Below are 14,646 nucleotides of genomic sequence, written 5' to 3'. Positions count from 1 at the left end.
CAAACGTGCGAAGGCCCCGGCGCATGGCTTGATGAACACACGTCCCAAGATGAAAGTCTTTGTGTGTTCCATCTTCTCCATACATGAGATAGTTCTTATAGGCCTCAAATGATGTGTGACTACACTCGGCTCGTGGATCGATGAAGACCGCAGCGAATTGCGCGTCAGAATGTGAACTGCAGGACACATGAACACCGACAAGTTGAACGCATATTGCACATCGTACAATCATTGTGCGATGTACACATTTTTGAGTGCCTATATTTACCAATTTAACTATATGCGCTGCTTAGGTAGCGCATATGCGTAATGGTGTTTTTCGGCCTTCAGTGGTGGAAAAACATTGAAGATAGTCAAACGTGCGAAGGCCCCGGCGCACGGCTTGATGAACACACGTCCCAAGATGAAAGTCTTTGTGTGTTCCATCTTCTCCATACATGAGATAGTTCTTATAGGCCTCAAATGATGTGTGACTACACTCGGCTCGTGGATCGATGAAGACCGCAGCGAATTGCGCGTCAGAATGTGAACTGCAGGACACATGAACACCGACAAGTTGAACGCATATTGCACATCGTACAATCATTGTGCGATGTACAAATTTTTGAGTGCCTATATTTACCAATTTAACTATATGCGCTGCTTAGGTAGCGCATATGCGTAATGGTGTTTTTCGGCCTTCAGTGGTGGAAAAACATTGAAGATAGTCAAACGTGCGAAGGCCCCGGCGCACGGCTTGATGAACACACGTCCCAAGATGAAAGTCTTTGTGTGTTCCATCTTCTCCATACATGAGATAGTTTTTATAGGCCTCAAATGATGTGTGACTACCCCCTCAATTTAAGCATATTACTAAGGGGAGGAAAAGAAACTAACAAGGATTCCCTGAGTAGCTGCGAGCGAAAAGGGATGAGCCCAGCACGTAGAGGTGATGCGCGTTTGCGTGTCCACCGTCTTGCGTGGCACCTGGACACCTGAGACCTCCTAAAGTCTGCTTCATTTAATATTGGAACACAAACAATTGCGTGTGGTTCAGTCATTTATTAACGAATTCATAATTTGTTTTTCATACAAATGTAGCATTTTCTTTACTCTTTCATAAAAAAAAATTAAAAAAACAGGAAGTGGGTTATATCTATGGTATAACCGCAAGGGTGACGTAGGACTATCGTTGATTTAGAGATCATTTGTATGAAGTTGAATCTGAATTCATTCTGAATGAATGAATATTTGGAGAACTTCGAAAACGAGAGCGTTACGTTGGAGGCACAAGGTTTTATGCATCCAATATTGGATACGGAAATATCCTACTGATGGGGAAGAATAATCTTCAGAAGCTATCCTGTTGATTGCGATTGATTGAAAAACCACAAAACCAAATGTATTTGGTCACAGTGTTACATGGATAGAAAACATTCAATTAAACTCTTTCACATGAATATATTTTGAAAATTCCCAAAGGAACTGGCAGATTATTTTCAGTAACGATTAGATATTTCCACATTTTCCTCGATACTGGAAGCCCACCAGTGGTTAATGCCAACTCGATAACCACCTGTTAATAGCACTTGATTGAAACATATTTGGTCACAGTGTTACATGGATAGAAAACATTCAATTAAACTCTTTCACATGAATATATTTTGAAAATTCCCAGAGGAACTGGCAGATTATTTTCAGTAACGATTAGTTATTTCCACATTTTCCTCGATACTGGAAGCCCACCAGTGGTTAATACCAACTCGATAACCACCTGTTAACAGCACTTGATTAAAACATATTTGGTCACAGTGTTACATGGATAGAAAACATTCAATTAAACTCTTTCACATGAATATATTTTGAAAATTCCCAAAGGAACTGGCAGATTATTTTCCAGCAATGATTAGATCTTTCCGGAACTTTCTCGATGCTGAATGGCATCCTAACGGAAAGATTTCTGCGCGTGTATGTGTCGATCCTTCGCCGTCCACCTCCTCCAGCACGTTAGGCAACGATGTTGTCTTGTCGATGTCCTCACGAAAAATTAATGTGTCTCACCACCAGAATATCGCTTAAGTATGCTTTTTGTGTGTGATTGAATCGAGAGAAGGTGTGGTTTACAATGGCAATTTGGAAGGCAAACTAGAGGGGAATGAACTCTCTGAGCTCGACTGAGCAATAATCGATTGCGGGCGCATACAATATTGGATACGGAAATATCCTACTGATTTTTTTTTTCCAAAATATATATTTTTATAAAGGCTCATATGGCGTTAGCCTCACGGGGCCGGGAGTTCAATACTTTGACAATTTTTCTTATTATCTATGTTAGTAATATGTAACCGATTACTCGCGGTTGGCTCGAGGTTAGTATTACAAGTGTTTTCGTAATTGGGATGTTGCTGTCTCCAATGCTCTGTACGTGTGCCCGACACGGGATACTTCCTATTGGGATGCAGCTGACTATTAATCAGCAACGCCCCCCTAGTCTGTACCTCATATCTAGCGTGGTGCGTCTTTCTCGACTCGAGGAATCCAGGATAGAATGGTCACTAGCCGGCGCAATCATCAGTTCGTGTAGAGTTGTCATGAGCGGTACAACCTTTGGCTTTTGTTGAATGATCAGTGGACTGCACAACCTTTGGCCCGTGTGTCTGTAAAGAGTGTGTGTATGTATTGCCGCGACTAAGTAAAAGTTTATCGATCGGATAGGAGGGATATGAAACGGGGACACAAAGAAGGAAACATCATTAAACGTTGACATCGGCGTTTCTGAGGAACAGGTATAGATGAAGCAGAAGATCAGGTTCACGGCTACCTAAGATATCCCGGACGGGGATCTCCGATTGTCTGCCTTGTGCTCTCAGTGCTCTAGAGAGCTGAGAGCGAGCAGCATGGAACCGGATACACGACCAGACAACATGCTCGATGTCGTGGTAGCCATCGCCACAATCACAAAGATTGTTTGCTGCGAGCCCAATGCGATAGAGATGCGCGATTAGGTTGTAGTGATTGGACATAAGCTGAGATATCATCCTACTGATGGGGAAGAATAATCTTCTGAAGCTATCCTGTTAATTGCGATTGATTGAAAAACCACAAAACCAAATGTATTTGGTCACAGTGTTACATGGATAGAAAACATTCAATTAAACTCTTTCACATGAATATATTTTGAAAATTCCCAAAGGAACTGGCAGATTATTTTCAGTAACGATTAGATATTTCCACATTTTCCTCGATACTGGAAGCCCACCAGTGGTTAATGCCAACTCGATAACCACCTGTTAATAGCACTTGATTGAAACATATTTGGTCACAGTGTAACATGGATAGAAAACATTCAATTAAACTCTTTCACATGAATATATTTTGAAAATTCCCAAAGGAACTGGCAGATTATTTTCAGTAACGATTAGATATTTCCACATTTTCCTCGATACTGGAAGCCCACCAGTGGTTAATGCCAACTCGATAACCACTTGTTAATAGCACTTGATTGAAACATATTTGGTCACAGTGTTACATGGATAGAAAACATTCAATTAAACTCTTTCACATGAATATATTTTGAAAATTCCCAAAGGAACTGGCAGATTATTTTCAGTAACGATTAGATATTTCCACATTTTCCTCGATACTGGAAGCCCACCAGTGGTTAATGCCAACTCGATAACCACCTGTTAATAGCACTTGATTGAAACATATTTGGTCACAGTGTAACATGGATAGAAAACATTCAATTAAACTCTTTCACATGAATATATTTTGAAAATTCCCAAAGGAACTGGCAGATTATTTTCAGTAACGATTAGATATTTCCACATTTTCCTCGATACTGGAAGCCCACCAGTGGTTAATGCCAACTCGATAACCACCTGTTAATAGCACTTGATTGAAACATATTTGGTCACAGTGTAACATGGATAGAAAACATTCAATTAAACTCTTTCACATGAATATATTTTGAAAATTCCCAGAGGAACTGGCAGATTATTTTCAGTAACGATTAGATATTTCCACATTTTCTTCGATACTGGAAGCCCACCAGTGGTTAATGCCAACTCGATAACCACTGTTAATAGCCGCGCGTGTATGTGTGTGTAGCGATGTCTTCCCAGGGAACCGTTTGTGGCATCACTCTCCTCCTGATAGATTCCCTTCTGGCCTAGGGTGCACAAACAGGCTCTTGGTGACACCGTTCATCCGCGCTTTCATGATAAATAAAGAGCTTCACCGCAACAGCGACAACATGCTCCAATCGCTGTTCAATTAGAACTGAGTGGATTTCCGAGCGCCGCTCGCTTATATACCGATTGGTGATTTCAATAGCCTGTTTTGAAAGCAATTTTAAGACTATTGAAACAAGTTTTTGGATCAAAAAGTAACAAGTATATAACGCGTAGACATTTTATCTTTCGAATGAAGTATTTATCATACCATTTCGTTCAGTTGTTTAGGAGCTATTAACGCTCAAAATCTCGGTCTCCGGCGTAACGCTTTCGTTTTCGAAACTTTGATTTTACACCCCGGTATAGAAATGAAAGACGTAGTCCTACGTCAAAATTATTCATTGCTGTTTCGAAGAAATTCTCGTACTTTTCTCGTAATACGGCACATTAGGCGACGCACACCCTTTTCGTCCACCGTTTTGGCGATTTGATTCCACCAGTTCTTCATTTGAGTCATTTTCCTAACAAGTTTTCCCTTTGCCTTAAGCCTCCGCTTCGTGATTGCCCAGTATTTCTCTATCGGCCGGAACTGGGGGCAGTTTGGGGGGTTGAGGTCCTTCGGTATTACGCTGACCCCGTTCGTTGCGTACCATTCCATAACCGTTTCGCTGTAATGGCAGCTTGCGAGGTCCGGCCAAAACATTACTGGACGGTCGTGGGCACGAATAAATGGCAGAATCCGTTTCTGTAGGCACTCTTTTTTGTAGACTTCTGATGTCATTGCCTTGTCAGTGAGAAAGACTTTGGTTTTCTGTCCACAACTGCATATCCCCTGCCAAATCATGTACTTGCGGGCGAATTTATCCGCAAACACGAACTTAAACTTTGCAGGTACATCCCCCCGAGCCGTCGCCGAATAAAATTTTTTACCTGGGATTTGCCCAAAGTCCGCCTTCACGTAGGTCTCATCGTCCATCAGAATACATCCGTCGAACTTGGTCAGCACTTGGTCGTACAGCTTTCGAGCACGGATTCTGGCCACATTGTTCTGCTTCAGCGTCCGATTTGGCTGTTTGCTGGCTCGGAATGACCTTATTCCTTCCCGGAGACGAATTCGTCGCACCGTACTGTGAGCGGCCTGGAACTTATTGGCCAAATCGCGGTCTGAAAGATTGGGATTCCTATTGACGGCCTTGATGACTTTCCCACGCAGTTTCCGGTCGACAGTTCCACTCCGACGCTTCGAATGCGGCTTCCGAGCCGTCGTCAATGTTTCCTTGTACTGCTTGATAACACGTCATACGGTATTTCTGGGCATTTTAAGCTGTTTAGCTAGCTTAGATGCCGACAACAATGGATTTTCAAGAAAACTGTGCACAATTTTATCTCTCCGTTCGGCTTCCATGGCGGTTGTTTACAAAATGCTATCGTTTGGTGTTATGACATAAATACATGGTGAAAGGTAATGAATTTCCCGACACGTGGGTGAAAAAAGTTTCCAAATCCGTCCACTAGGAGCGCCACAATGAGCAAAAGAATTTGTTCCAATATTAAATGAAGCAGACTTTACAAACGATAGGTTTACAGGCTGGGAGTTGCGAGTTGCAGAGAGGTGTACATTTCGATCCTCTCAGACTACCCTTGCTTGGAGGTTGGCCTTGTACGTGTACGGTTGTTGTGTTTAAAAGAGAAGTCCTACTGTAGCTTAGTGCTGCATGTGGTGACTTCTCTTTTTTTTATTTAATCATTTTCGGGCGCTTGAAGGTCCATGCCGAGTGTCGGAGATAGGCATGTGGATGGGGTACGTGTACGGTTGTTGTGGTTAGAAGAGAAGTCCTACTGCAGCTTAGTGCTGCATGTGGTGACTTCTCTTTTTTTTTTTTTTAAATTTCGGATGCCTGAAGGCATGTGGATGGGTCACATTCGACTGCATCGTGGTGCGTGAGCGATGATATGTGCGGGTAGTCACACTGATCGCGCATAGGATGGCTTCTATTGATTTGTTTCAAAAGAACCTTCCTCGAGGTGCACGAACTTTCTCAACACTTGAGATGCCTTATGCTAGACATAAGATAGTGTAACGCCCGAGCGGTCTGGGGCACTTTTCTTTTATGTTCTATCGAGAGAAACAACTGTTCTTCTCGATGTTCAACTATCAACTGATTTATTTTTTCTCTCTAATCCTCGATCCCTCTGTGAGGATGTACAGAACTCTAAAAACGTTAGAACTAACTTACTGGCTACCTGCTATGTGTAGGGAATTTTCAACTTGCACAGTATGGAAAATTCCATCGTTCCTGTTGGAAAATCCTTGGTTGGATTCTCCCCTATCTTCAGTAGGAATCTTTCTTATTGTAAATACTCATTCATATTGAAATTATCTGAGATGTTCTATTCGTGGGAGAGGTTCACTGCAATAGGCATGTGGATGGGTCACATTCGACTGCAACGTGGTGCGTGAGCGATGATATGTGCGGGTAGTCACACTGATCGCGCATAGGATGGCTTCTATTGGGCTGTTTCAAAAGTTTATGATTTGCTCAGCATCTACTATCCTACACGCGAATGATATGTCCACTCATACCTATCATCGCTCACGCACCGTGTTACAGTCGAATACGACCCATCCACATGCTTATCTTATGTCTAGCATAAGAAATCTCAAGTGTTGAGAAAGTTCGTGCACCTCGAGGAAGGTTCTTTTGAAACAAGTCAATAGAAGCCATCCTATGCGCGATCACTGTGACTACCCGCACCACGTTGCAGTCGAATGTGACCCATCTATATGCCTATCTTATGTCTAGCATAAGGCATCTCAAGTGTTGAGAAAGTTCGTGCACCTCGAGGAAGGTTCTTTTGAAACAAATCAATATTGGCGTGTTGCAAAAGTTTTGGAAAGGATGGATCAATACTTATACACTGCTTTCGGGGCCACATGTATATATTAAACAGTGGTCGGTAAATGGCTGAATACAACGAACATAGAACTCATTATGATGATCCATTTATGATGGTAGCCTATGATTCAGCAACTCCTATCTCTACCTCCCCGTGGTACCGACTGGGATACGAGCAACCTTCGGAAAGATCGAGTAACCAACCTCGGTGGGACCTTAGGTCGTATGCAGACAGAGAAGGGGGCACTCGGGCCCCAAAGCTTAAGGTGTGTATACGATCCGTGCCGATAGTTGAATGGTGGTAGGGGCGATACAAATATGAAGCCGCGAACGGACCCTGTGGGGTACCGGGGCAAACCTCACAGTAATGTTGCCCTTGCTGTGGTATGGCAGGGTAGTCCAGAGTCGACCATATATTTTCCCTAGCGACTCGTGGGAACCACATGAAAAGCAAAACCAACCCAATGCGAAGATCGAAGCGTATTCGTCACCCTAAGAAGTGTCCTTGTTGTGTGAACTCAGTGGCATCGTCGTCCTCATCGTCATCATCGTCCTCATCCTCGTCCTCATCGCTATCCCCTTCTCCGGTTATAGATATAAATCCGGATGAAGAATCGAAGAGCGAGCAGCAATGGTCTGACCACCCATTAGCACCGTCATCGCCATCCGAAAGGACACAAGACCCACTGTACGAAAAATCGAAGAGCGAGCAGCAATGGTCTGACCACCCATTAGCATCGCCATCGTCATCCGAAATGACACAAGACCCACTACACGTGGAATCGAATAGTGAGCAGCAATGGTCTGACCACCCATTAGCAACGCCACCCTTATCAGTATCATGGGAACCACTAGCATCGTCATCCAGAGTGATGCTAGAGCAACTACCCCAGTCCCCTTCTGTAGACATAGAGTCGTTTGATACACAGCAGACGATCCAATTAGACTCTCCGAAAGAACTCAGAGTTGTCCTAGAGCCGATAGATGCTAGTCAATATGATATACAAACCATAAGACTATCTAGAAATGAAACAAGAACGTTCATCTTGCACCACTACGGCATGGGTGATTCAGTGTCGGACACCCTCTTGGCATTGAATTCCACATATGGACAAACTGTTACTCGTAGAACGGTTACGATGTGGTACAAAAGGTTCGATACCGACAGGAACTGCGCGGATCGTCCACGCAAAGGCCGTCCGAAGGCAATCGATAACACAGCAACACTGCTTGCTGATGTGAAACAAAACAGCCAGCAATCTACGAGGTCTATGGCCCAGAAATACAACTGTTCGGCAGCGACTGTTATGCGATCGTTGCATAAACTAAACTATGTGCCCAGAAGTATGGGATACCACCCACACAAGCTAGACCCAGTCAACCTTGCAAAGCGGGTGAAACTAGCCCAACGACTACTCAGACAAAGTGAACGAGACCAGGGTATGCTCGATAATTTGGTCACTTGTGATGAATCGAAGATACCCATGTTTGCGCCTTACAGAGGCATACATTGGATCGAAAAAGGCGCCATTGCGAAGACAATCGCCAAAGACAGGATGAATCGCAAGTGGAACATGCTCTGTGTGTTTTGGGATCGACGAGGCATTATACACTGGGAATTGCTAGACAAGGGTGTATCTGTTAATCGTAAACGATATCAGAAGCAGCTGGAAAAGGTGGCTGGTATACTGGGAGTGAGTAAACATAGGCCGGTACCCCTACTACACGATAACGCTCCGTGCCATAGGGCACATGAAACGATAGATAAGGCGAGGAGCCTGGGATTTAACATATTGAACCATCCTCCTTACTCACCAGACATCAGTCCATCGGACTACCATTTATTCAGGTCATTGAGTAATAAGCTTAGGAATAAACTCTTCAAGACTAAGGATGAGATGAGCGCATTCCTAAAAGAGTTCTTCGAGAGCAAGCCTCCTACGTTCTATGCCAGAGGCATAGATTCCCTACCTGCGAGGTGGAAGCGGGTCATCAAGTACGGTGGTAAATACTGCTTCTAGGTCAGTGTTATGTCATGTATGTTATGTGTTGTGTATCGTCTGCAGCGACCAATAAAACAGGCGGGTTTTGTATACCCAAAATTATCAATAGGCTCGAGCCTAAATAAATACATCTCCCCGAACGATCTTTATGGCGGGTCGTGTAAATAGTTTCAATAAGAATTTATGATTTTAACGGGAAAGAGATAGGGGAAAGTCCAACCAAGGATTTTCCAATATGAATGTAAGGAGGAAGAGAAGGAATGGAGATAGAGCGTTAGAAAGATAAACAGAGAGAAGGTATGAATGAACAAGCTCCGCCTCTGGAGTTCAGTCGGTAGAAATTAAGATTAGGAATGCTTCGTTAAAAGAAAATGGATCAAATATAGGGGAGTCGGAACTAACAGCTTGGAGAAAAAAGTTGTATTTATTTCCTAAAGAAAGTGCCTTGGACCGCTCGGGCGCTACAAGTGGTGACAGCGGTAAAGCTGCAAAAAGGACATTTCTGACTGGTGAAGTGTGGAGTTTATTTTGTAAAGTGCTAAGTTTTTGAAACAATCACAGTGGACAGCCAATTATTTGAGCGAGTAGGAACAATTATTGTGTTCCGCATATGGTAGTGATATACAATTATTCGGAATAAAAAAAAAGTTTCCTTATCGGAAAGGTGCGTGTGTTTGCAAGTATTTTTTTTAAAGTTGTCTATATTGGTTACACGAGTGGTCGAAGCAGAGAAGATGATATCCGGAGTATTTTTTATATGGTGAGTACTAACCGTTTTATTTTTTTTTTGTTGTTTCGAAAGTATATACGTATAATTTTAATGACGCAAGCAGTGTACGTAATTTTTATAACAAAAGTTTCTTGTGCGATTTCAATTCTGCACATTGGGATTGATTTACAATCTTATATTTTTGGACTTTTTTTCCTTCCTATTCAAATAGCCGTAAATGTCAATTTTAAAAGACATTAAAGAATATATTTACAAAGAATACTCGAATCTCCGTAAAAGTATCAATAGAGCGAGAACTCAAGAAGGGGTTGAATGTAAAACACGACTTTTGAAAGAAGCCTTAGGAGAATTCGAGACAATAATTCAAAAATATGAAAACTTACTGCCCACGGAGGAGTGGAATAAATTAACAGACGATTATATATCAGTAAAAGACAAAGTAAATTTATCAATAAATATTCTGAACAAGACTGCCATTATTCAGGATTCAGCAAAAAATAGACGAAATTCAGAATATTGCTTAGAAGTTATCCTACCCGAAAATCCTTTTGATCCTGCACAAATTGATTACGAACCATCGTGTTCATCGAGTTCTTTAAAAAAAGCTTGTTCGGAAACTCTTAATCAAGTAAAAAAATTTGAAGAATATATACAGGGAAACCGTGAGGGCAATAACTTCACGGACGTTCACAAGACAGCAAATCGCGAAAACAAAAATTTCGAAAAAAAGGAATTCTCACACATCAGTTTCGAGACGAATCTTGTTCAATTAAAGTACAATATGGCAGAATTTCCAACAGAAAAGGCAATGCAATATATCCCTGAATACAGAGGAGTGGCGGCTGAACTAGATTCATTCTTGCATACTGTTGATTACTATGCAAATAAAATTCCTGCAGATGGAAATCACGAGGAATTAATTCAAATCGTTTTATTAAAATTGAAAGGGCCAGCCGCTACATATTTTAAACGCATCAAAGGAGAAACGTGGGAAGAAGTAAGAGCGAATCTAGAAAAAGAGTTCGGTACAAATGTTAAGTTAGAGGAGGTATTACAAAAGATTGAAACTTTGGAGCAAGGACCGAGTGAGACTTTCCAAAGTTACAAAGATAGAGCCTTGACATTAAAAGAGTTTATTGATGATTATGAAAATGTAGAAAACAGAGCAGGAAAGGAATCATATGCTCTACGGAGTCTGAAATTACATTTTTTGGTCGGGCTGAAAAGCAGAAATTTAAAAAATTTAGCAAAAACTCAAAAAAATATATCGTTTGAGGAATTATTAGACTATTTGCAAGACGAATGCTTTGATGTCGAACAAATGGAAGATATCGAAAAGCGATTACAGAATACACGATTGAGTACAGGAAACATTTCGCGATATAGACAGATGAATTTTCAAGACGCTCAAAATAGATTCGACTCCAGACCAAACAGATATCAAAGGAACGAATACGGTGAACCTAATAATTACAATCGACAAAGTAATGGATCTAATTGGAATAACAATTTCAGATCACAAGACAATTTCCAAAATATAAATGGGCATAATAATGTACAACCTCAACATAATTATCAATACAGGAACCCTCAAATTTATAATCAAGGGAACAATTTTAACAGGAATATGAACGGAAACTTTTCTAGAAATAATAGTGGAAATATTATTCAAAACGATAATTTCAATAGAAACTATTACCGGAACACCGAATATAGACCCTCGGAAAATAACAATCGAAATGGAAACTTTTTTAGAAACAATAGCAGCAATGTTAATGAAAATTATTTCAGAGGTAATGGATATGCTGGAAATATTAACTTTGGAAGAAATAATGGGAATAGCAGAAATGAGATAAATTAAAGAAATAACGAAAGCGGCGGTAATCGAGATATCATGAATTTTAGAACGGAAAACAACTACAGAAATAATGACCAACAACAAGCAAATCAACGATTCGAACAAAATCATAGCAGAAATTGGAATACTAGAGCTAATTTTGACCCAAGAGAAAAAAACTAATAGAAGGGGGTTCTGGAAGGAAAAAGATTGCAGGGCCTCACTGTTTATACGGGCAAATAGAAATCGATACTAATGTAATTGCAATGCGAGAAAAATATCCTATGTTCGGGGAAAAAGATAATAGTTTTTACTGGTCCATATCAACAAATGAGAAACAAGATTTTTTCAATAAATATTATTTTGATACATGCAACACTTTAAATTTCATGCACAAAAGTATAGCTTCGAAAGTAGGAGCTAGAAAAATAAATCCATTTAAGAATAATTTACATCGCGATGGAAAAACAGAGGAATCGATTGGAACTATTTGGGTACATTTAAAAATAGGCAGAATTATTGACGTAGGACTACGTCTAACCGGAAGATAAAGGGGGTGAAATGGAAATCTAGGCACTGAAGAAGTAGGAAAAAATGCAAGATTTGGAACGTTTATAACTCGAGCATTTCTCAATAGATCGCAAAGGTGTTTGCATCAATTGATAGGAAATATATCTACGCATCTATCATAACGAATAACATTTCATTTTTCTTGAGATAAATAATTGAATAATTGTGAAATATCAAGCATTGTCAAAATGCACTATGTGCCCATTTTTGATTGGTCCATTTTGTGCTCCTCAAATCGTACCGACCAAAACGGGCAACCAGAGCAGCAGCGAAATAGAATGAAGCACGATTGGAAAGGAAAAAGAAAAAAATTAACGAAACATTGGTCGCAGTCTCACACATGCGTAATTCTCGAGCCAGCCAGTCAGCTTAAAAATCCCCGCTCCGCTGCCGTAACGGTCATTCTCATTCAAACCGTACACCACATCGGTTCGCATCACAACACATCAACAAACCAACACAAGCAGCCATGTCTGGACATGGTAAAGGAGGAAAAGTGAAGGGAAAGGCAAAATCCCGCTCGAACCGTGTTGATCTGAAGTTCCCCGCAAGGGTAGCTAGGCCGAGCGCGTTAGTACCAGTGCACCAGTCCACCTAGCCGGCGTTATATAGTTTCGGCCGCCGAAGTGATCGAGTTAGCTGGCAAAGCTGCTCGCGATGATAAGAAAACCCGCATTCGGAACAGAACACATTCGGTTCGGTGGACATCAAGACAACAGGCAGTTGCAGCGAGTGGCGAGTGGCAAAAGCAATCGCAAAACGGCATCAGGTAGCAGAAGAAAAAAGTTTGTTCTTTATACAAACTGCTTTGGTGGCAAATCCAGAACAAGGCGGCATCAAGGGCGTTCGAAATGGTTTTTTTCAAAACCACGAGTACTAAGTTTTCTAAATTGGAACCATTCCATAAAACAAGGCGCTTTTCAGGGCCATTAAACCTTCCAAAAAAGAGTTTAGGAAATACAGTTCAATGCTTTCTAAAACATTATCCAAAATAATAATAAAACACAAATTGATTTTTTCATAATTTGTTTGCCAGGATCTGATGAGTATGTGAATTTGGCAGTTGTTCTGAGCTTATTGATAGTTGGGGACTTTCCTGATTATTCAATTTTCACCAATTCTTAAATTGTTTCCAGATTGAAAATACAGTAATTTACTATTAGTTCGACATTTAGCTAATTGGACGGACATGTAATGCGACTTATTTAGTTGGACATTTTTGTAAACATAGATATCCAAATTATGACCCCACATTGAAAGTCGACACTGTACCACTGTCATCGCAAATGTTCAATTACAGGTTAAAATCGCCTCCAATGCGACACTGAGTGGCGCTTCGGCACGTCGCATTGAATGTAATTTACTGTACAACATGTCACAAAGCTGGATGGGAAGAAATTTTCCAACTGTGAAAGCTGTGGCGAGTGGCAAACGCAATCGCTAAACAGAAAGGTTTAGCCGAACAAGATTGGGATATCGAGTGATAACAAAACAATAAACCCTTTAGATTGAAGATAATTGTGTGATCCTGAAAAGGACCCTTTTTAGCCTGCATGTGAATCCAATGAGCGAACAAATCGTAATGAATGTATTTTTTTGCCATCGCTCCCTTTTAACGCTCATTTGTTCGTCTCGTTGGGCTCGCCCCTCTGGCTGAGTCTGCCGATTTGTCCCTATCCTGTGAGTGTGTACCGCTAGAGTATAAAACACGCAGACCCCAAAAAATATCTTATTTTCTTTCAAACCGTAAACCCGTGGAGGTAACAAAGGAGGACAAGTTAAGGGAAAGGCAAAGTCTCACTCGAACCGTGCAGGTCTCCAGTTCCCTGTTGGTCGCATTCACTGATTGCTCCGCAAGGGTAACTAGGCTGAACGGATTGGTGCTGGAGCACCAGTATACCTAACAGCGATTATAGATTTTCGGCCGTCGGAGTGCTCGAGTTGGCTTGCAAAGCTGCTCACGATAATCAGAAAACCCGCATCAAGAACAGAGCAGCTTCGGTTCGGCGCTCATCAAGGCAACAATTAGTTTCAGTGAATGGCAAAGTGTTTGTCCGGCACGTCGCATTAAATGTAATTTACTGAACAACATGTCACAAGCTGGATGGGAAGAAATTTTGACGTAGGACTACGTCTTTCATTTCTATACCGGGGTGTAAAATCAAAGTTTCGAAAATGAAAGCGTTACGCCGGAGACCGAGATTTTGAGCGTTAATAGCTCCTAAACAACTGAACGAAATGGTATGATAAACACTTCATTCGAAAGATAAAATGTCTACGCGTTATATACTTGTTACTTTCTGATCCAAAAACTTGTTTCAATAGTCTTAAAATTGCTTTCAAAACAGGCTATTGAAATCACCAATCGGTATATAAGCGAGCGGCGCTCGGAAATCCACTCACTTCTAATTGAACAGCGATTGGAGCATGTTGTCGCTGTTGCGGTGAAGCTCTT

The 14,646-nt window shown here is 41.3% G+C and overlaps 1 pseudogene; it reads left to right on the top strand.

Annotated features, from left to right (window-relative positions):
- Positions 1-107: 107 nt before the first annotated feature.
- On the top strand, positions 108-260 carry LOC129772423 (5.8S ribosomal RNA; annotated as a pseudogene).
- The last annotated feature ends 14,386 nt before the right edge of the window (positions 261-14,646 follow it).

Source organism: Toxorhynchites rutilus, chromosome 2, assembly GCF_029784135.1.
Source record: "Toxorhynchites rutilus septentrionalis strain SRP chromosome 2, ASM2978413v1, whole genome shotgun sequence".
Taxonomy (NCBI): Eukaryota; Metazoa; Arthropoda; class Insecta; order Diptera; family Culicidae; genus Toxorhynchites; species Toxorhynchites rutilus.
Note: the sequence above shows the minus strand (reverse complement) of the source record. Positions and strands in the feature narration are given on the sequence as shown.